General features: G+C 46.5%; 1 protein-coding gene and 1 long non-coding RNA gene across 2 annotated transcripts in view; one reads left to right on the plus strand and one right to left on the minus strand.

The window, feature by feature from the left end:
* Nucleotides 1-226: 226 nt before the first annotated feature.
* Nucleotides 227-9,140, minus strand: LOC122487508. The gene is made up of 3 exons (XR_006298394.1): nt 8,853-9,140; nt 2,172-2,379; nt 227-1,034 (listed from the first exon to the last, which is right to left on the minus strand). It is a non-coding gene; the product is annotated as an uncharacterized LOC122487508 (long non-coding RNA).
* Nucleotides 9,141-9,203: 63 nt separating this feature from the next.
* Nucleotides 9,204-14,155, plus strand: part of HRH1 (histamine receptor H1) — a 78,281-nt gene continuing 73,329 nt past the window's right edge. The window contains exon 1 of the mRNA XM_043588129.1: nt 9,204-9,293. The gene's annotated coding sequence lies outside the window, so the exon portion shown is untranslated. The remainder of the gene's footprint in view (nt 9,294-14,155) is intronic.

The raw sequence follows: 14,155 nt of genomic DNA on the forward strand, positions 1-14,155 counted from the left end.
CTATACGCTTGCCTGTGCTGTATCTCTCTCTCTCTCTCTCAAAAATAAATAAACATTAATTTAAAAAAACACAAAACAGGGCACCTGAGTGGCTCAGTGAGTTAAGCATCTGACTTTGGCTCAGGTCATGATCTTGTAGTTCGTGGGTTCAAGCCCTCCATCGGGCTCTGTGCTGACAGCTCAGAGCCTGGAGCCTGCTTCAGATTTCTGTGTCTCCCTCTCTCTCTCTGCCCTTCCCCGGCTTATGCTCGCTCTCTGTCTATCAAAAAGAAATAAACATTTTTTAAAAACTTAAAAATTTTACCTTTGTATACACCTGTGTCACCATCCCAAAGATCGAAGTGTAGAATTGTTCTAACACCTGCTTCCATTGCCCCTTCTAGGTCAAAAACAGTCCCGTTTCCCACCTCTCCCCCAGAGGCAACCACTTGTAAAACCATAGATTAGTTTTGCCAGTTACTGAATTTCACATAAGTAGAATTATATAATATTCACCTTTTTTTTTTTTTGCATTTGGTTTCTCTTATTCAACATAATGATTTTTTTTCTTCTGTGTTGTTGTGGGCAGCAATCATTCATCCACTTTGATTACTGTGTGGTATCCCATACTATGGATTTACCACACTGTTTATTCAAACTCCTATTTGAGTAGATAGTTAGGTTGTCTCCGGCTTGGACTATTATGAATAAAGCTGTTAAGATTTACATACAGTTTTTGTGGACATGTTTTCATTTCTCTCGGAGACATACCTATGAGTAGAATTTCTGGATCTCAGGCCGATCTTTGTTTATTAAAGTTGCCAAGCAGTTTTCCAAAGTACCTGTACCATTTTGCATCTCCACCAGGTGTGTATGAGAGTTCCAGGGGCTCCACATCCTTGCCAACACTTGATGTTGTCACTTGTCTTAAGCTTAGCTGTTCTGATGGCGGATGTGGGGGAAGCTCCTTGGGTTGTTTTTCATTCTTGCTAATTTCTGTTACCCGGAAGTCTTATCTTAAGATATTGTCTCAAGGCTACTTCCCTTTTCTGGCTCTGCCAAAATAAAATAAAAAATAAAAAAATAAAACAAAACAAAATCTTTTCTTAGCTTTTGAGTTTCTAAAGTCTAGGATCGTGACAGCAACAGGAAAAGGTTGTTGTATACTGATGACATGATGAATATGGGAAAATGCAGGGTATTGAGGAGCAAGGCTCCCCTCCCTGAAACTAGATAAGCGCTTCCAGATGTAAAAATGTGTTAAGGAAACCTAACTCAGAATTGAAGTAGGGAAGCCATGGTAGAAGCTTGCGTAGCACAGCAGGAAGAAGAAAGCTTTCCTCTGGATGGGCAAAGGAGGGTGCCCTTGCCTGTAGCCCAGGAGAGGCCCCCACTTCTTCAAACTCTCATTTTCCTCCAATGAACTTGGGTTCAAAACACCCCCACCCAACTCCATTTTTTCCTTTATAAATAACACTCTCCTCCTTTGTTCTGGAGATTTGCTTATGGTCCCTTACAGTTCGCTTGTCCTGAATTACAATTCCTCTGCTATTTCTGAATGAACTGGATTTGGCTGGCTGAATCACTTACCTTTTTCTTTTAAAAGGTTGACACAGACAAGAGTAGGAGAGAGAGCTGGAGCAGCAGCAAAGGGACAGATGGGTGGTAAGAGCTCCTGAGGAAAGGGACACTTGAACCTGCCCCTTCTCTGGACATATCCGAGGTTGGAGTAAAGCCCTAGAATCTCCAGATAACTTCAAAGAAATTGAATGTAGAAGAGCCTGTGCTTACAAATGGCTGTGTTTGGCTGGGCTGAAGAACTTCAAATGTCTAGCAGAGTTCTCTGTACCCCAGGGGCCATGGGAGCTGAGCAATGGGTCCTGTACATTTGGAAGGACCCAGGAGCAGCTGAGAGAGGAAATGAGACTTAGGGACAAGAGATAACTTAGCAGTGCCCTGTGCAGGTGGTGACCTCTCCTCGGACAGGAACAAAGATGTCTTAACAGATGCCAGAGTGGATAAGTGATGACGCACCCCAGATGTCCCCGCAGCAGTCCTCGAACTGACCTACTATCCCCAGAGAAATAGGAAAAACCTAACTTACCTGAGATTAAGGATTTCTACCCGAAATGGGCAATCAGAGCAGAGACTGAGCTCACCTAATAAAAACTAAAGTTACCTTTCTTGCTCACCTGAGTTCATGAACTGAAATTGGACCACTGTTGTACTTTTCACACTGTATTATATTTGTCTCTTTATTTTCCTTTCCTCTTCTTGAGACTAAGCAGCTGGAGGTCAGGAATAAGGTCTGATTTGTCCTGGAATCAGCAACTTTCTGTGCCAGGACCTGGCACACAGTAGAGGCTCATTGAAGATTTGTCAAATGCTGATTGTAAGCTCCTTGAGGGAAGGGAAGAGGAAGAGAGCTAAATAGTTGAGCACGTCCTCTGTATAAAGCCCTGTGCCATATTGTACACATTGGCCACCCTATGAGGTTAGACTATGATTACCTCATTTTACAGATAAGCCTATAACAGCCAACGTTTACTGAGTACTCACCATGTGCTAGGCATTGCTCTTAGCATTTTTCATGTTAACTCATGTTCTCCTCCCAACTTCCTCTACAACCCAATGAGGTTAATACCACTATTATCCTCATATTATAGACAGGGAAACTGAGGCATAGAGCAATGAAGTGACTTGCTAAAAGTTGTGATAGGATTTGAGTCCAGGCTGACTGATTCCAACACATATGCGCCCATCTCCAGCCCATTCCATTACCCATTTCCAGCCCGGTGCTCATGCTCCCTGCATGGTATGCCTGAAATCCTCTTCCTTCTTAATCCCTGCCCATCCTACTGGTGAACTCTTCACACCTTTTACATCTCCTCTGACTTCCTTGATGCTCAAGAGTAGAAATATGCATTCCAACCTCCCTTTACTCCTTTGTTCCCATAGCACTTTATTTTGGGATTTGTGTGAGTCAGGATTAGTTTATCTGTATGAAAGAGAAGATCCAAAATAACAGGGTGATAAGCAAAATAAGTTTCTTTTTCATGTAAAAGAAGTATGGACATAGACAGTGCAAGATGGATAAAGTCACATGACCACACCTTGCTGCAAGGGAGGCTGGGAAATCCAATCCTGTAGTTTGATATTGAAAGAATGGTTGTTAAGAGGCAAAGCACAGTCTCTACCACGTCACTGCTTTAGCATTTACCACATCATCCCTGGTATGGTGTCTTCGGATATCTTTCTGCACAGCTAGATTATCTTGAGGGCAGATTGTTGTCATCTTCACTCTCTTATCCCAAAGTCAAGCACATGTGGAGATGCTTGAGATAGAGGAATAAGTGACTAGGTGTTATTTCTTTCGATGCCCCAGGGGCCCATAACATGGTTCTCTGCTCACAGTAAGCCTCCAATAATTGTTCAACTGAAATGAATTTAAATGTTCTCGGCCTTAGTGTCCACATTTTTAAAATGGGTACAAATGACTTCAAAACTCACTCCTAGATTAGACATGGTCAGAGTCCACTGTATAAACTTTGAAAAATACCAGCTAAACATTAAAAAAATGAAAACTTAGCCAGAGATAGATGCTGTATGTAGCTTTCAGTCTTCCAGTATTTCTTCTGACTAAACACATATACATGTTCTGCATATGAATAGAATCCCACGGTGCATACATTTCATAACTAGCCATTTGCACTTAAATAACGTATGACCCAACTTCTGTTTCTGCTCAAGACAAACTAGCTTGCAGAGAGCAATTCTCTCAATAAACAACTCGAAATCCTGGCTAGAACTGTCAAAAAGAACATGAAAATCTGTTAGAAGGCATCAGAGAGCTCTCCAGGAAGCCAAGACCTGAAGGATCAAGATCCCAGAATGAAAAGAAACACATAGAGGTGAGCCCAGTCTTCTGTGTGACTTCCCTCAGGCCTTTGCCAATTCCTAGGTAACTAGATGGGGAGACAGAAGCTGAGAAATGGAGAAGCAGTCATATGGGGCTGGAGGGGCAAAAAGAGTTTATGCTGAACCCATTCCTAGGCCATATGTGTTCTCCTGGAGTATATATGAACGTCCATTGGAGTTCACAGACATTTTCCATACGTAGAGTTTTTGGTCTCTGCAGTTTTTGGTTTGCAGCTTTACTGCCACTGCCAGGCTTAAGCTCCCCATTCATCTCCACGCATCCTAGCCAGAGAGAGAGAAAGAGAGAGACAGAGACAGAGAGAGAGACAGAGAGAGAAAGGCAGATAGGTCAATTTAATTTCACTTCTGGTTTGTGATCTTTCGATGAATAAAGTGCTTTTCTAAAAGGAAACCAAACACAGATCCTTTTATAACAGTTATTTGGGCATTTTCCCTAATTACCAAAGTAATACAAATTTACTAAAGAAATATTGGTAATACAGATAAATAAACACCAAAAGCACCTATCAATTTTCCTCTCCTTCCCACTATGCCTAATGCAACTACTTTAGGGTTTTTTTCTTATACACAAATAGGTATATTTTTTCACAAAGTGAGTTTATGCATACCTAGCCCTTTTAACTTTACATGGCATAACCCATTTTCACGTAATTCCATAGTCTCTAATATTACCTTAACAGTTGTAGAATGGTCCATTCTTTCAATATACCATAATTTATGTAACCAGTTCCCTATAGTTAGATATTTGGATTATTTTCCATCTTCTATTGTGTGCAACACTGCAATGAACATCTTTATGTATATCTTGGTGATATCTAAATGATTATTTGCTCAGGAAAAACAGGGTATGGAAAAATAGACCGAACTTTTTATTTATTTTTATTTATTTTTAATATAATTTATTGTCAAATTGGCTTACATACAACGCCCAGTGCTCATCCCAACAAATGCCCTCTTCAATGCGCAACACCCATTTCCCCTCTCTCCACCCCCCATCCACCCTCAGTTTGTTCTCTGTATTTAAGAGTCTCTTGTGGTTTGCCTCCCTCTCTCTCTGTAATTATTTTTCCCCCTTCCCTTCCCCCATGGTCTTCTGTTAAGTTTCTCAAGTTCCACATATGAGTGAAAACATATATCTATCCTTCTCTGACTGACTTATTTCACTCATAGACTGAACTGTCTTAAATGTTTATTTAATTTTGGGAGAGAGAAGCAGAGAGAGAGGGGGACAGAATCCCACACAAACTCTACACTGTCAGCGCAGAGCCTGATGTGGGGCTCGAACTCATGAATCATGAGATCACAACCTGAACCGAAATCAAGAGTTGGTGCTCAACTGAGTCACCCAGTCACCCCTAGACCGAACATTTTTAAAGTCCTCAACATTTGCTTCCAAAGTGCCCTCCAGGAAGCCTGTATCAGTTCCCACTCCACCAGCAGTGTGCACTCCTAACCTATGTGCTTTACTTAAGTGGGGAAGGAAGGGGTAGGTCTTATTCCAGCTTGACATATGCCATTCTTGCTCACTTTCCTTTAAAAAGATAAGCTTTACGGTGTGCCAGTCTAACGACATTTATAATGGAGAAGTCACACTAACTGCCCAAGGCCAGAAACTCTGGAACTGCATCTGGGCCAAGTTGAAAGGGTCAATTGCGATAACTCTAAATAACATGCTCGATACTTGGCCGTGAAGAACATCTGTTCTCACAAACTGAACCGGAAGTATAACAAGAGAAGGGCCATCTTGCCTTCTTTGGGCAGCTATCTGAAAAATGACCAGTTGGAGCTCTCAGCACCCAGAGTGCAGAGTCCCCAGAGGAAATGGCTGAGTTCATAATGTGATGGGTGTGGGGAGCTGGACTGAGCACTCTTCCCAGGTCCCCTGGGCCATAGCTTGTTGCACAGTCTGGGAGTCCAACATAAGTGGCATTCGTTTCCTCTGGGTCTTAAAGGCTTTGTGATTTCTAGTGTCCCTGTGCAAATGCAAAGAAAACTCCTTTGATTAGTGAGCGATGTAACACTTTTCAGCTGTTACTTTAACTGGGATTTGTTTCAGTTCAAGGGACATAGGTTCTATGACTGGGTTCTGGGGCTGCCCAGCACCAATGCCCCAGTGCCCCATTATCCTGCTAAGAGCACCCTAATTTGCTTTTAGGGAACCATCCCCCACACAATCCTAGTCCTTATAACTTTGGAGGGGCTGACCCCACTCCCTGACTCTAGCTATAGATATGTAACTCAGGCTTAGCCCATCAGAGCAATTGTGATAGGTTCAGGGCTGGACATGTGACCCAATCCAGGCTAATGGGAGTCAACCCTGGGATTTTTGCTGGAAGTTTTAAGGTAGTGATCTCTTTGCTTTGAGGTGGCTTAATTGGCCATTTCTGCTTTCCTGTGGAAAGACTCAGCCTGCTAATAAAACAGACACAAAAGAAAACAGTCAAGACATAGAGGGAAACAGATTCATGACAACTTCCTTTGAGCTTCTGGCACGGACTATGTCTGAATCCAAAATGTCTTCTTAAAATTTTCAGTTCAGAACTCTTTTTGGCTGAACCTGGTTCACCAAACCAGGTTTGACTGAACCTGGGTTTATGTTACCTGCAACCAAAAGAATCACCACTAAAACCCTGGGTATGACACAAGTATTGTTATTCTCATGTAACAGACGAGGTCATTGAGGCTCAGAGAAGCAAAGTAAGCACTGAACTAACAAGTGGTAGAACAGATACTTTTCATTTACCCCTTCTTAATCCATACCTCTAATCTCTACTCAGGGGCTCAACGGGTCCCCCTTTTCTAGCTTTCTTCCACCAAGGACAGAAGTATGAACAGGCTCATGGAGCCAGACTGATCTAGGTTCCAGACCTGGTTCAGCATCTTCTTAACTGTCCGCTCTTGGAATGACTTGCTAGCTGTATATGCTGAACTAGTTTCTTCCCCGATTTGTGCCTCAGTTTTCTCATCTGCAAAATAGGAAGTTAACAATATCTTCCTCACAGAATTGTTCTGAGGAGTAGGTATATCAGATTATGTCTAATGATCTGAGAGCCTGGTACATGGTAAATATGAGAAAGGGCTTACTATTATTTTTCTTCTGCTGCCTGTATGTTATTAGTAAGTTGGTTACCCACCTCCGTCTCACACACCCAGGATGTGGCCTGAGTTATGATCTATCAGTTCCAAATGCTGCAGCAAAACAAACAACACACACCCTGCCCGCCAGGGGCTTCAAATAATGTCTGACCTGCTCTTTCTAAAATGCTGATGTTTCTAAAAGTGGTGATCACTATGGGCTTAGTAGGCCTAACACCAGCCTGGGAAGTGAAACTTTGGAGAGGAATTTCAAGTAAGCAGACTTTTGCTGAATTGCAGAAAGGAGAGGGAATGGAAGTGGACCCAGACTTTTCCAAGCTCCCCCCAACCTCTTGCTTCTGTCAGCCCCACAGCTGTAGGGGATAGACTGCATTTCCCTTAGAGTTTGTAACAGTTGCTACCCCAAGTGCTAACTCAATTCCTAAAGGGGCATTAGTCTGGTAGAGTGTAAAATATGCCAGCCCTGGAGACTCACCAGGGAATGGAGGGGGGCTAACTGTGGATTCAGAGTGAGTGCTGGTTGAGGGGTATGCTAATGAATAGAAGTCTGGTTAGAGGAACAAAGGGGGAGTCCCTTGTCTCTCTGTTTCATGAAGGTCAGAACTGGTACCCAGGGTGGTAACATGGCTTGTCAGCTATCTTGAACCCAAAGTCTCCTATCTCTGGGCATCACCATCAACGCTTTAATCCCTACCTTGCAGACAGGCTCAATGGTCTATGAACTACCATTTATGGAGTACTTGCTAAGTCTCTTATGTAAATGACCTCATAGGACTTTCCAGCAGACCAGGGAGATGAAGATTACAGCCCAGTAACTGTGACCTTGGACCTTGTAACCAGGTTGCATAGAGTGGATTCCACACTAGCTGTGTGACCTTGAGCATGTTACTTAACCTCTCTGTACCTCAGTTTTCTCCTCTGTGAAATAGGAATAATAACAATTCTTACTTATTCAGGGTGTCATGAGGATTAAATGAGTAAGCACCTGTAGCTCTTAGAAGAGTACATGGCACTATGACAGCTGTTTTTATTAACTCTCATTTTGCACATGTGGACCCTGAGGCCAGAAAGAGGGATCATTAACATACCACACACAGCTTGTGAAGCTGGGTCTCAAACTAGCTTTAAGTGATCCCACAACTACTGAGTGGAATTGCCTTCTACTCAGAGGAAGCTGGGGGGGGGAACCCCCACCATGCCCCCAACCCACATCCTACCCTCCCCCCCCCCCCAACACACAGTTCCTTTCTTCTCTCCCTCTGAACTTGGGTGTCTCTTCTGAAGTGTTGAAATAAGATCTGAGGCCATAACTGCTTAGAGGTTCAAAAGTGTTCCCGGTACTGAGGAAAGAAAACTTTGCCACTCCTCCCCAGTTTTGGAACTGAAGGCAGCCGGTAAGAATTCTCAGGCTCCCAGAGTCACGGGGCAGAGGCTCCGGGGGACCTGTAGAAGAACCACCCTCCAACCCCGCCCTTGCAGTCTCCCATGGTCCCAACTCTAGGTTCAATCTAGCACAGGATGCCAATGGAAACATCTTCATTTTGAAACTTGAGCTCATCTGGAGGGGCTAAGGAGAAATAGATGAGGGGTGTGGCGTTCTAGACCTTGGGGGGGGGTGTGTCTCTCTAGTTCGCCATGAAACCTCTAGGGTGGGGTCTCTTGTCAGTCTTACAGTTTCTGCATCTGTCTGGCTCTGTCCATCTGTTTCTATTTTGGCCTCTCCAGCAGGAATAAGTGGAGGTGGGGGCATCACTAGATGTCTGTCGTTCAGTCTGTCATTGACTTTGCCAAACATCATCTCTCTGACTTTCTAGCTCTGCTGCTTTGTCTGGACTTACCTATTTCCGCCCGTCCGCCCGTCCGCCCGCCCTCAGGTGAGTGTGGGCGGTGGGGAGTTCTCGCCAGGGTTCTGACCCTTCCGTCACCCTTCTCTCCAAACCCGAGGAGCTGTCACGCTGCGCGGAGCCCGAGGCCGGGGTGCGCGGCAGGAGGCGGGAGAAGGTGTCCGAACCGAGCCACCGGCGCCCCCTCGCGCCCCCTCCCGGCGTGGGGGCGGCCCTGGGAGCGCGGAGCCGGAGGCGGGGGCGCCGCAGGCCCGCGGGCCCGGGTCTCCGCCTCCCTCCCCGGCTGGCCCCCCTCGGCGCGCCTCCTCCTCCGGAGCCCCGCCTCCGCAGTCCGCGCCCCCGCCGCCGCCCCCGCTGCCGCCGCCGCCGCAGAGCATCGAGCAGCTTGGCCGCCGCGCCCGCCGCGCCACCAAACTTTCGCCGGAGCCGGCGCCGGTGAGTCAGAACGGAGCGCGGGCAGGGCGCGGGCAGGGGCCGCAGCGGGGCCGCAGCGGCGGGGCGAGGCTGTGCGCTGGCCGCTGGGGTCTGGGCATCCCTGCGGAGCAGCACGGACCTCGGGACCCGGCGGGCGCAGGGTGGGCGCGCTTGGGGGCCCTAGGGACACCGGCGGCTCGGGGAGGGTCCCGCGGCGCGGCTCGCTGCACGGCACCCGCCCTCATACTCCGTTCTAGCGCCTCGCCCCGACGCGCAGACACCTGTGGCTTCCCCGGGGTTCGCCAGGGCGCGCGCCCAGAGCGTCTGCCTCCGGGTTCTGGGGCGGAGAGGGCGAGTCCCCAGCTTTTCCAGAGCTGCCCCTGGCGCTGAGTTCGATGCTAACCGCAGTCCCAGCCCGTCTGTGGAGTGCGTTATCTGTGCCAGGCGCTGGGCATCCGGTGCCTGTTGGGATTCTCCCTGTAACGCCAGGAACCGGGTGTTACTACACCCATTTTAGAGAGGAGAAAACTGAGGCTTAGAGAGGGAAAGTTGTGCCAAGGAGGGAGACCAAGTCAAGGAGAGAACCAGGGTTTTGAGCCCTAGGAGGCCTGACTCAAACCACATAACCACACGCGGAGAAGCCCCTGGTTCAGCGTCACCGGGGTCCTCAATGGGAGGCATTGAGACCACCGCCAGAGGTCTTGGGCAAGCCCAGGAGGGACGGACCACCTCCTCATTGTACCGAGGGGAGGATCCTTTGGAAAAATGGGTGGCCGTTACTGCTAGGGAGTGGATTTTGGTGGCCGAAGCGCGTAGGGGCTGCTCTTTCAGGGCAAGAGTGAGCGGGGACCAAATTCTGGAAGTTGCTCTGGATTTTTCTGGAAGGAGCCAGCGAAGTCAGGAGCAGACACTGGAGAGCAGCAGTTCTTTATGGATGTCGCTTTCTCCCCCTGGGTGACTGTCCCCCTCACACCCACCTCCCACCCCCCTCAGAAGACCCCTTCCAACGCCTTAATCTCTTTAAGGTGTCCTCTCTGCCTGGCAGCTGGTAGTGCAGAGATGCTGCAGGCAGGGTCGCTGTTCTCCGGCAGGGGGCTCCCACCTCAGACCTGGAGTCTGACATGAGGGGACAGTGCTTGTCCTGAGCCTGGCTGAAAGGTGCTGGGGAATTCCTTCTTTGGTGAGGGGTGGGCCACTGTGAGTGGAGCACAGATGGAGTGTATTTCCAGAACAGGAAAGAGAGGGGAGTTGGGGATCTGATATATGCCCATTCTTGGCAGTCAGGAACCAGCATGGACTGAGAGGGGGAGAGAGAGCACCAACTGTAGTGTCATTATGCATTATCCCATTTAGTTCTCACAGCAACCTTACAAGGTAGGCACTATTACTACTAACCTCATTGGACAGATGCTCTGTTGAGGCTCAGAGAGGTTAAGTGACTTGCCTGAGGTTGCCCAGCTGGTCCGTGGCAGAATTGGGATTTCAACACAAGTCTTACCTGACTCCTTCCAGATTATCAGTGAAACTCAGGCTGCAGATAGGTCCCTCCTTCTTGTGGCTGGCAGAAGCAGAGTTAAAGAATGGGGTCCCTAATGCCTGCGCACCATTCTCCTTTTTCTCTCATGGATGTCCTCGAGGGGACCTGCTGCTGGGTGGGTCGTCATTCACAGGAATCCCTGCCAACCCCATGTAAATATATTAATATGATTCAGGACTTGCTAGACCCTGCTATAAGCCCAAGGCCACCTGAGGCTACCTGGCTCTATCAAGAGGTGTTGCCCCTGGTGGAGAGAGAATCTGTGGAGAGGGGAGGGAAAGCTTGGTACCGTTTTCCAGTGTGATGCAGAATCCTTCTAAGGCAAGAGTTGGCCCAGCACTCCCTGTCTGTGATTTCAGAGCTGGGTGGAGACTGGAGCAGCCTCAAGAGGCGCCTGCAGCCCGGGGGAGTTTGGGCAGTCCTGAGCTGGGAGTGGTCCCTCTTGGCCCTCAAGTGTCCAAGGAAGGAAGAACTTGTATGTGAACCTCCTGCCGTTGGAGCCACTCAGAATTCCATGTTTGCACTTTCCTTTTCACAGTGGAGTTGTGCCTGGTGGAAACAGAGTGGCCTTTTCATAACAAAGAGGAGGGAAGCATAGCAAACGCTGCAAAAGTGTGGATCCTGGAGCTGGCTCAAATTCCAGTGCTGTTTATGAGCTCTGTGGCCTTGGGCCAGTTGCTACACCACTCTGTTCCTCAGTTTCCCCATTTCTAGAATAGAAATGTTCATAGCACCTCCCTCACTGGGTTGCTGAGAGAATTGCGTTCAGATGCGCCGAGTACTTACATGGTGCCATGTCATACATAAAAGTGCTGTTTAAACGTTAGTTGTCATGAGTGTTAGTATTAAAGTCAAACAGGCCCAGCTTTATATCCTGGATCTGCCGTCTGCAAGCTGCCTCACCAGTGCAATCCTCTTGCTTTTTCTCATCTGTCAAGTGGGAGACGTAAGTGGTTTGTCCCAGAAATCTTAGTGTGGTCTCCAGCTTTAAATAGCCTGAAGCCCGATGTCTCAGGGCAGACTTACTGAAACTTCTGGCACTCCACTAGGAACTCAGAAAATGCTAAGCGTTCCCATAATTGTCACTGTTAGGGTGAAACCCACTGCTTCAAGCAGTTGCTTGAACTTCATTCTCTGGCTTGGTTCCGTGGGCCATGGGTTTGGGGCAATTTTCTAGTGTCTGTGGGCAGGACAAAGGTTCTTCCTATCTTTCCTACCTTCCTATCTTCTGTCTTAAAATCCTCTCTTCACAACATTTCTCAGGCCCAAGCCTGAGCCTCTTGGTGGTTATGGGATGGCAGAGGGTCGCTTTGAAGTTTGCTTCATAAGATCTGCCCCAGCTGCCCTGTCCTCACTAAGGCAAAGGCCTCAACAGAACACACTACTCAAGCCTGTCTTGTTGACTTGGGATATTTTGTGTACTTCCAGGGAAGTGGAGTGGACACATCCAGAGTTCCAAAATTTTTTGCCCTTAAAGACAGAAAGTGAGGTAAAGAAACAAAAACAAAAACAAACAAAAACAAAACAAAACAAACAAACAAAACCTCAGGGTTAGAACTCCAGCCCTAGACCTTTGAATTCAGTGACCTTGGGCATCAGTCTTTTTATCTGCAAAATGGTCTTTAATCGTATTTCCCAGTGTCTGGTTCTCAGGATTAATACCAAGACGGAAAAGCAGAGAAAAGAAGGAAAAAAGCAGATAGTACAAATGGCAAAGAATTACATGCAATTGTAAGTAATTCTCATTAGCATTCAGGCCAAGCCTTAGCAGTAATTGCTACTGATCCAAGACGTTTTATCTGAAAGATGTACCTGGCAGAGGGATCATTCAAGCCTCAGTCACCTGCTGCCCTCCCTTTCACAGTGACGCTGAGCATTTCTGAATCTAGGGATGTAATTATAATAAAGCTCCCATATCTTATTTATAAGTGACTCACTTCTGCCATTAATGATGGCAGAGGACTCAGGCACACACTCATTGGGAACAATGCCGCTGATGCTGTGGGGGTGGGGGGGGGCAGGATGCCTCTCCTCTTTTATGCATTCATCTTTCCTGCTGTAATTCTCCAGTGATAATGCAGGAAGATCACATGGGCTGGGATCGAAGCTGACAGCTCTCAATTTGTGTAGCAGCTTGCATGGCAAGGCCCATTGAAACTTGCCTCTGCCAGCAGAATGGATGTTAGAAATCTTTACATCACAACAGAGAGGATGGAGTAGAGGAGATTGAGGAAGGCATCTCCAGGGAGTGATTAAAAGCATGGACTCTGGTGTTCAGCAGACCTGAGTTTGAATCTTCATTCTGCCAGCTCATTAGTTGTGGTATGACTTTTGGCTATCTTCCCACTATCCGTTCTGATAGAGCAGGGACCGTGTCTGTCTCATTCACCATGGTATTCACAGCTCCTGGTGCATAGAAGGGGTTCATGAATGTCCAATGAATGAATAAATGGATCTATGAATGACAAGTTGCTTGATTGAACCTCAGCTTTCTCATCTGTCAAATGGAGTTAATATAGCACCCACCTTGTAGGTTGTGAGGACTGAATAAGGAAATGTTATGCACAGAGTAAGCACTCAGCAATGCCCTTAATGAGAAATTGATGAGCAGAGGCTGGCCTTATCTGGGAGGGAGAACTTTTTCCCCCACACTCAGACCAGTAAGAGGCAATAATGCTGGTCATAAGAATCACTGTATTTACATAGCACTCTATAAAGTGCTTTCATATCCATTGACCCCTAATAACTAGGAGGTGGAATATAAGCCCAGTTCACTCCGATCTGCTCCCTCTTTCTGCTGAGCTCTCTGTTGCTCCATTGGGGATGGGAAGGTGTAGTATTTAGTCTTCCATGAACATGGTATCTCTCTTCATTATTTAGGATAGCTTTAATTTCTTACAGTATAGTTTCTTAATTTCCCTTGGTGGTCTTGCACATCTTTGGTTAGATATTTATTTGATATTTTGCATGCTATTATAAATTAAATATATATATGTATATTTTTACGTTAATATTCTGTTGGTTACATTTTGGGAGAATATGTTAGCATCTTGTATATTGATTTGTATCTAGAAATCTTGCTAATGTCTCTTACTAATTAAAAAGATGTATTTGTAGATTCTTTTGGAAGAAGTGTTTATAGAATTGTAGGAGGTGCAGGTAACAGTTTTTCTTCCTTTCCAGTCCTTTCAGGGTTTTTCTTTTTTCTTTTTCTTTTCTCTTGCCTTACAGTCCTTAAGACTTCAGTATAAGAATGAATTAAAGAGGAAATACTGGGCATCTTGCCTTTTTTAACTCTTATGGAGCAGCTGTCCACATTTGACAATTAGGATAATGTTTAGGGTTT

The sequence above is a fragment of the Prionailurus bengalensis genome, chromosome A2 (genome assembly GCF_016509475.1).
Source record: "Prionailurus bengalensis isolate Pbe53 chromosome A2, Fcat_Pben_1.1_paternal_pri, whole genome shotgun sequence".
NCBI classification, from domain to species: Eukaryota; Metazoa; Chordata; class Mammalia; order Carnivora; family Felidae; genus Prionailurus; species Prionailurus bengalensis.